General features: G+C 37.5%; 1 pseudogene; it reads left to right on the top strand.

Annotated features, from left to right (window-relative positions):
- The first annotated feature begins 7149 nt into the window (after positions 1-7149).
- On the top strand, positions 7150-8308 carry LOC149189695 (protein SEEDLING PLASTID DEVELOPMENT 1 pseudogene; annotated as a pseudogene).
- Positions 8309-9516: the final 1208 nt, after the last annotated feature.

The following is a 9516-nucleotide window of genomic DNA, read 5'->3' as shown; positions in this document are numbered from 1 at the left end:
TCGTTTTATATAGGGAGGAGGGAATTTGCACAAGGTTCCCACATTCTTGGGTGATGGCCCAACCCCAAGCCCTCCATCTCTCTTTTCCACTTCAAAATACTTCAAAATACTTCTAGACAAACAAAGCTAGGCATTCAACAGGCTATATGTTTAGGATTCCATGGTGGAAGATGAAGCTGAAGGCATGGGCGATAATGGCTTCACCAAAGAAGATGACAAGTGCTTTTCCTGTTCAAAGATTAGCGAAGAAGAAGATAATAGGGCAATAATACATTGATTACGACAACGAAATCAAGTGCCTTAAGATCATATGTGGTCACTAGCCAAATGCTCTAGCACAGATTGATTGTGATGATCCAGTCATCCCTAAAATTTCCAGAGACCCAAAAAGGGCATCGGATTTGCCTAGACCCATGTTCCTAAGAGTCCCAAAGCAAAGAAATTGGATCCTGAGGAAATGGTTGTGGAATCAAACGAGCAGGATTAAGGCTCTGTGCTAGAGGAGAGGCTTTCAGAGGCTACTAAACCAACTCAAGAGGTATCTAACTGCATTTTATTTCTATTGTTTACTTACCTTGTATGTCCCAAGTTGATTAATTAGGCTTCATAGATATCATTCTCATTGGCTCACTATTTTAATCATTTCTCTGTTTTCAATCCTTCTTTCCTTACCTTTCTTCATAATTGTAATTCCTTGCTGCCCTATCAAAATTTTATGGTCACCAATGGAGTGTATTTTTTCTTTTGGTGTCATTAATCTATGATGTTGTAAATACATCTTTCTTTTCATATGAAAACTTTATTTTTGTATGAAACAAGTGGAAAACATGCAATAAAATGTCTTGTGCCCTAAACTTTGTGCATTGCTTGGCTTGACCTTTCAGGCATGGGAAAATTAGATAAAGGATTAAATTGACTATAGTTGATGTTGTTTTTGTGATGGATGATGTCAAGTTGAATGGAATGTATAGATTGAAAGATGACATCATAGATCAAATGACAATGGGATCTCAAAAGCTAAAAGAAAATTTGTTGGGCTCAACCTAGAAAGTGGAACAATTAGAAGAGTGCAAGAGTTTGACTAAGATTCAATTAAAGCTATGCAAAACTATGTTAATAGTGAATTCACCAAGGTTTTTCCTCCCAATGTAGGATCATGCTTGAGATAGAATCACTACATGAGAGTTCTTAGGAATCCATTGTTGAAATTCTCTTCACTTGATTGTACTCACACTAGAAAATTCCAGGATGATGTTCCTTCCATGTAGCACTCTTTGATGCTCCATAGACATAAAATGACACCACAATTAAGTTACTTCCTAGCCATCTCAGTCAAATCTTTGTCATATTCACCCAAACAACATGCTTTCCCTAAGGGCCTCAATCAATAATTTTTTTTTGAGACTTATGAGTTGCTTGTATAACACCAAGTACACCTGTTATGCACTTCCACATTTGGCATATAGGTCAACAAGAGCATTCTACACAAAGATATTTGATTCTAGCCTAAATTTAATGATGTTTATATGGAACTGCATCCTTAACTAGCACATGCTATACAAATAGTGCAAAAGGTGTAATTATCCACTATCATCCCATTTTATTGTAAATGATTGAAAAAATTTAGTGACTCCTCACAAAGACCATTGTGAGCATATTTTTCATCATGGAGAAGACCTTAACAAGCTGATCCTTCAACATAGCTAACATTTCTATATCCAACCTCTGGGCAACATAGCTAACATTTCTATATCCAACCTCCTAGCATCAAATTGGTTAATTCTTGATAATTCACTAGTATTAACCCTATGCCAAAATAAGGGGTAACACAGGCTCCAACTCAGAGATGTTCTCTTCTTGGGAGTGCATGAGAGTCTTAGAATTTTGTCATGTATATATGAGAATGGCCTCCACTTCTAGTAAAAGCACCACACAATTTTGTATTTTACAAAGAAAAAGACAAGTCATCTATTTATGACAACATGAAATCAAATTTAGTGATCAAGGGAGCTTATTCATGCTACACTGCTACTCAAAGGAGTTTATTCCTTTCCTACCCTACTGTAGCATGTGAAAAATGAGGGTGCTACCTGAAATCATTGATCCAGTGCAACCACTTTAAAACTTCATCAATACAATGTTTTCTTCCCTTATGCTAAGTTATCATGCAAAATAATGAAACATGAAAATTCCAGCATTCATAGGCTGAGTTTTCTATCACTGATGGGATGAACAAGAATTTTTGGTACCTGCAAATCAGCGATAGCTTCAAAGTTCAAATGCATGTAAGTGTTGACATAAGCTGCTACAGGATCTGTCCATCCAAGATTGCATAGGACTGTAATAATTATTGCCCATTAACTTTGAAAATTATCCTTTGCTACCACTTGGGAGTACATAATGATGTCATGTTCTGTCCCTCATGAAATATTGGTTCCATGGGATAAGCATGTTGTTTTGGTAAGTCTGTATCAGGGAATGTGAGTGATAGACACATATCAACCATTACAGGATTAGATTCTGCTGTCTTGGGAACATAATTTCTTTTTAAAATTTTCATCCATGCCTCTATCATGTTGAGAAATCTAGGGCATCACTAGTTAGGTGATTTCTCTACTTACAATAATTGTTTGTGATAGTATTTTTAATTCTTGAAATCTTTTTTCTTGAGTTATTATCATGTCATTTTCATTAATACAATTACTAAATCATGAACAATAAAGAGAGAAGAGACACATTATATAGGCTAGTCATCCAGGGCCAAAAACCTCTCATTCTTTGAGAGGAAAACCCAAACGAAATTCTTCTTATGGAACCTTCAATTGACTAATACCAGGACCATGAAAAATACCCTTGACACTAGAGTCCTCCCAAGATGAAGTCACTAGTCTCCTCTTCAGAGTTGGACTTCCTCTTCCTCTTCTCGGTTTCCTTCATATTCTCAGCCTCTTATTGTAGGTTTGTAGCCCTACAACATAAACCCTAGATCATTTTCACTCCTTCAATAGTCTCCTTAAGAGAGAGAATTGTTACACTTCTACTTGGCTTCTTCTAGCGAATTCTTCCACCCAAACAAGATCACCTCAATGTGACTATAATCCCTTTACCTCCTCTTGACAACTTTGGATCTACTACCTTTGCACGTGAATGAGTAAAATAGCCCAAAAAAATCCACAACGATCTTCACTATCCTTCCTTCTTGCTTCACTGATGTAGAGGCTTCTTCTAGCATGATTTGTGCACTTATATGAGAGACTTGCTTCACTGAATTGATTGCCTCCAATTGAGGCTGAGCACTGCTATATATACTTTTTTTTCCATGCCCATTAGGCCGATATGATCTCTAGGGTAAGCCGACATTATCTCTCTCGAATCATCCTTACATTGTAAGCCGACTTGAGTGAGGGCTAGTGGTAAGGTCTTGGAGGGTTACTTACAAAGACAAGTATGACTCTTTACAATGTATAACATGCCTCCATTACATGACAATGACTCTTTTAGACTATTATGACTAGATGACAATATCCCTAAAGGCTCTCAATGGGATCCTTAACTAAAAATAAAATCTGTTCACAGTCTTCCTCCTTCACACTGTATCACTTCATTCCTTCTTTGCATTGTTATTACACTATCACTACGAGAGCCTCGATCTCCTTTTTTTTTTCTTTTGCACCCTAGACACAATCCTCGGCCTTCACTGATCTCTACTTTTGGACCAAGATAGCCACTCTATATTTAGTCTACTTTTATCACCATTTAACGCTTGATATAGCCCTTAACTGTAGCTTCCACTATCTTAGAACAGACTTTGATCCTTCGCTTAGATGACAGACTTAGTCTGAGAACCCTTAAGACATATATGCACCTATAGTCACCTTCCTTCTTCACTGTAATACCCTTATCTTCTTTGCTCTGAGATTCATGTTGTTTCAAATCAGATATGTCCGAATTTCTTGATGATTATGAGGTGAGGTTACTCTATATATATAGTGACTTATGCTTGCCATTTAGGCCGACATGAGATCCTAGAGATAGGCTGACATTACCTTAAGGAGAATATTGTAGGTTTTAACCCCGTACAGAAATTACTTGCATACGAATTCTAAAACACAGAAAATAAATGATGTGGGAGCAGAACACATACAACACATATACACAAATATTTTCCCCTGGATCCCAAAACTGGGACTACCATCTTGATTTTTCATTATGTTCCTTTTAATTTTATAATACATATTTATACATGCCGAAGCATCCAATACCATGGACTAAGAACCATCGCATCCAATACCATTGACCGAAAACCATCATGTCCAAAAACACATGTGCAAAAATCACGCACAAAACCATAGGTGGGTCCGCCCAACCTAACATAGGGTCCAAAACCAAAATTTTCCGGGGTGCTACCCGGGACCCCATAAAGTGGGGTTACGTGTGCCCTTCAAACCCCTATTAACTACGTGGAAAGAATATAAAACAACCCAACAAATATTATCCTTCTTTAGCCGACTGCAAGAGAGATAGTGACAATGTCTTGGACTGTAACTTTGACATGTGTAACATGACCTCATAACTTCTTAATTATATTCATAACAAGACAACAAAACCTAAAGAAATTAAGAATAAGTCTTTGACCTATGAAGAAAACTTCTTTCTCATGAAACCTATGATGCAAGGAATACAATAAATACATTTGTTTCTTCTTTTCATGAAATCATAATTATAAGTCATTATGAAAACTGAACCTTGTTAGTGCTTTCTTCAACAAGGGCAAGACCACAGTCCCTTCTTGATGCAGGAGCATGTGACTTAGAGGGAAAAAGTCTTCAAACATATTCCAAAAATCCAAAAATATATATAGGTAAGGGAGTGGGGTCCTTTAGCTAGAAATTTCCATGCTTTTCTAGTTCAAGATATAGTAGAATTAAGAAAAAAACATGCTAATTATATCACTAATGGATAAGTTGTAATAAAGCATTACGATTTAAATCATTTTGTGTAAAGCATGCTTTTGTAAAGGATAATGGCTAAGAAGGATTTATTAATTATTTTGTAAATATGAGACAATGGGACTCTCAGAGAGAGCGGTGCCTGGAAGCATTATCCCTTGAAAAATTCTCTCTTTATTTATTTGAAATTAATTTCCTTCTACTAATTAATAATGGCTTTCTAAGTTGTTTTACAAAGTTCTATGGGCAAACTCTGTTTACACAGTGAAATCATGATATTTTCTTAAGCTGAACATTGTTTTGGACTTGAAACTTTATTGGATTTGGTTCATGCATGTATCGGGTCCGAACCAATATCACATCGGAGAAGCGAAAGCGGAGTAGAGAGCCTTTGGAAATGACAAAGTGTGAAACCCCTGTTAGAGTCGGTCTTCACATCCCTCCGTCAGAGATCATTTCTCCTTTAGCATTTCATTTTTAGGTTTCTCGTTCAATTCACTCAGTTGCATTCCACTAGGGACATGCCAATATCTGACGGAAGGGTCTTGTCATGTATCTGTTGGCTTGTGTCTGATCATTAAAGTTCATCAAAATTCATCGAAGTCAATGTTTCAGTCATTCATAGTCATGGATGGTCTTTTGGTCAGCAAAGAGTTACTTTAGTCATCAGGTCTAGGGTTTCACAAATTTGGTTTTCAAAAGTGTCCAATAATGCCAGCAGGCCAGAGGGAGATCAAAATATGCTTTCACTTTGAAAATTTCATTGTCATACTGATGGATCATGACTTTCCTTCAAAACCCTGTTTTGAAGAAAAAGTCGTCTTTTCGTCTTTTGAAATAATTTCCATGTATATTTTCAAGGTTTTTCGGTTGAAAATGTTCAAATGTAGCCTTTGGTCATTTTTTTCTGAAATTCGATGCCACCACACCTGTAAAAGTTGACAAGATTCATCATCAGCTCAAAAATTAGTGGAAACAAAGAAAAGAGTATGTATTAAAGGTGTAAAGTGTCAAAGTTCAAAATATTGCAGAAATGGGTTTTTCAAAAGAAAGAATCAAAGTCCTTTGTATACATGAGTTATTTTCACATTCGATGATCCATATGCACGCCAAAGACATCAAAAAAAGCCAAGATAAAACAAGGAAGTGAAAAAAATGAAGTTTTGAAGCCAAACTGTGTGTTGGATCAGTGCGCGGTGCATTGGGTGACTGGCACAACGTACTGAGCAAGCACGGTGCATTGGGTGCCTCTACACAGTGTTTTTCTCCACTTGCACAGTGCATCAACAAGGCGCGGTTGCCAGCAATTACATCTGTGTCTGGTGGAAACACTCTCAAGCAGCATCCTTGTCACAGTTACTTGAATGGTTGATCTGGCATTACAACATTACTTGATATATTGGCTCTGCAACAAAGTAGGGTAGATTTTGTAAATAAATAAGTAGCCAAAGGCAGCACTTCGTTCCAGTTTCATTGCAGTTTTGGTTTCAGTTTGTTGAGTCAGTCTTTCAGTCATTTCAGTTTCACAATTGAGCCGGTTTAAATCAACTTTCAGTCAATAAATGAGTCAAAGTCTTATGTTGTTTGTCAAAATAATGACTCCATAGCCCAATGGATGAAGGCACTGTCTGCTCTCCCAAAGATTTGCAGTTCTTGGCACCTCTCAGGAGCTACCATCCCCATTGGAGCCAATGTTAGAGTCGGTCTTTACATCCCTCCGTCAGAGATCATTTCTCCTTTTGCATTTAATTTTTAGGTGTCTCACTCGAATCACTCAGTTGCATTCCGCTAGGGACATGCCAATATCTGATGGAAGGGTCTTGTCATGCATCTGCTGGCTTGTGTCTGATCAGTAAATTTCATCAGAATTCATCGAAGTCAACGTTTCAGTCATTCATAGTCATGGATGGTCTTTTGGTCAGCAAAGAGTTATTTTAGTCATCAGGTCTAGGGTTTCGCAAATTTGGTTTTCAAAAGTGTCCAATAATGCGAGCAGGCCAGAGGGAGGTTCAAAATATGTTTTCATTTCGAAAATTTCATTGTCATACTGATTGATCATGACTGTTCTTCAAAACCCTGTTTTGAAGAAAAAGTCGTCTTTTCGTCTTTTGAAATAATTGCATGTATATTTTCAAGGTTTTTTGGTTGAAACTATTCAAATGCAGCCTCTGGTCATTTTTTGCCGAAATCCAATGCCACCATGGCTGCAAAAGTTGACAAGATTCATCATCAGCTCAAAAATCAGTGGAAACAAAGAACAAAGTATGTATTAAAGGTGTAAAGTGTCAAAGTTCAAAATATTGCAGAAATGGGTTTGTAAAAAGAAAGAATCAAAGTCCTTTGTATACATGAGTTATTTTCACATTCGATGATCCATATGCATGCCAAAGACATCAGCAAAAGCCAAGATAAAACAAGGAAGTGAAAAAATGAAGTTTTGAAGCCAAACTGTGTGTTGGATCAGTGCGCGGCGCATTGGGTGACTGGCATGGTGCACTGAGCAAGCGCGGCGCATTGGGCGCCTCTACACAGTGTTTTTCTCCACTTGCGCGACACATCCACGAGGCGTGGCACACTAGGCTTGTGCATGGTGCACAAAGCCTCCAAGACCAAAAATCATCATGGCTTCAATAAAAATCAAATCGATTCAACTCATTTGCTCCAAGTAAGTGTTAGTGGACTTTGGTATTGCTTGTGAAGAAATAAACTGTGGTTATCTGAATGAAGATCGAGGCACCATGTTGTGATTCAAAGTTATATATGTAAGGTAGGTGACTTTGCAGATGATAATCGGGCGGGCATTGATCATTCATTGCATCGTATTAGTGCTATTCGAAATCGTAGGGGATGCATTATTGGCCTCACATGTCGAGTTGGCCGGGCAATATCTGGAAGTGCATATATGGTTCGAGACCTGGTTGAGAGTGGGGGTTCTCTTTTAATTATAGGACATCCAGGTGTTGGTAAGACCACTGTAATTAGGTAATGATAGAAGCAGTTGAGAGCCATATGCCTCAGACCATTGTAATTGATGAAATTGGAATAGAGCTTGAAGCCTTGGCTACCAGTACGATTGCTTAACATGGAATAAAGCTAGTTGGAACAGCTCATGGAATGACAAGTGAGAATCTAATAAAAATCCTTCTTTGGAGATGCTTGTTGGTGGAATCCAGAGTGTTACACTAGGGGATGATGAGGCGTTCAGAAGGGGAGTTCTAAAAACAATACTTGAGATAAAAGGGCCACCTACTTTTACTTGTGTTGTGGAGATGATATCATTGATTGAACTGTGGATGCTATTCTTGCAGGATGATCTCCTTTGTTTGAAGTTTGTAAGATGGGTAGTTCTGGGGTTATAGTTTAAAATTATAGTATTACCACAGACGCAAATCTTCAAAGCACCTCTTGCAACACCAATGATAAGCGTAAGGAGGATGTCAACCATGAGTCATATGCCCAGAGTGAAAATAATGATGATAATGATTATGTTTCTACATTTAGAAGCAGTGTTAAATAGTTCAGAAGGGATGACGATACACCCATTCATTTGTATACATATGAGATTATGGATGCTAATTATAAAAAATTGGTTTTTATTCAAACGGAAAAAGGGAAGGTGAAAAGTCAATGACCAAAAGCCAAAATTAGAACGAAGAATATCTACTACAATAGAGATAGGAACAGATTGCCTATTCTTGCCCTTAGTCACGATTTCAAAGGGATTTACACCTACAGATTTCACCTTTTCATTGGTCATCAACAGATCAGAGTAGAAAATGTAACACTGCTCCTTTTACAGATGGTTGGCTTTTCTTCTTTTATTAATAATGAGTAAACAATCCCCTATTTTTGGTCGATCAATGTTCTCATAGTTGAGTTTATTTATTGTATTGAAAATCATTTGTAAGGGGTCTGAGTTCAGGGAAAGGTGTGGAGGAAAAACTCAGTGCTTCACTATACAGTTTGGCCAGGAAATTAATAAAATGATGCAGCTCTGATTCAGGAGAATCATGTGGTATGAGTTTAGCATATGTTTTTTCTTTCTGTTTCATGTATCTTGTTATGTTTTACAGTTCATTCATAACCATTTCCAGTTGAATGCTTTTAAGTAAGAAAGGTAGAATCCAGTTTACTGCTCTACCTTGGGAAGGCATTCATGCTTTGTGTGTCTTCTTATGTTTGAAAAGGATTCATGTGTATGCCCTTTTCAGCATCTCAACAGTCTTTTTAGTCCATATTATTTTAGTTTGATTGCTAAACCTCCTGCCTATCTTGCCTCACAAAATACTCTGTGTCTTTGATTTAATTTCCTAGCTCATGCTATCCTTTGTCCCATACAGCCCAGAAAATTCAGTCATTCAATAAATTACCTCTGTCATATTTATTTACTAGCCTAAATCAGTTTCCATTTTAAGTCATCTCAAGCCCCATTGAAACACTTTTCGTTGAGATTGACCCAAAGAGAGCCCTCTCCTGTCCTCGTAGGGCTAGCTATGAGGTTGAGCATGGTTGGATGTGGACCTAGAACCTTACCTTTTCAGCCTGAGGCAAATATAGGCTTTAACAA

Source organism: Pinus tabuliformis, chromosome 3_1 (genome assembly GCF_031772625.1).
Source record: "Pinus tabuliformis cultivar Carrire ecotype Pingquan chromosome 3_1, CPIR1, whole genome shotgun sequence".
NCBI lineage: Eukaryota > Viridiplantae > Streptophyta > Pinopsida > Pinales > Pinaceae > Pinus > Pinus tabuliformis.
This window is presented reverse-complemented; position numbering and strand designations above follow the sequence as displayed.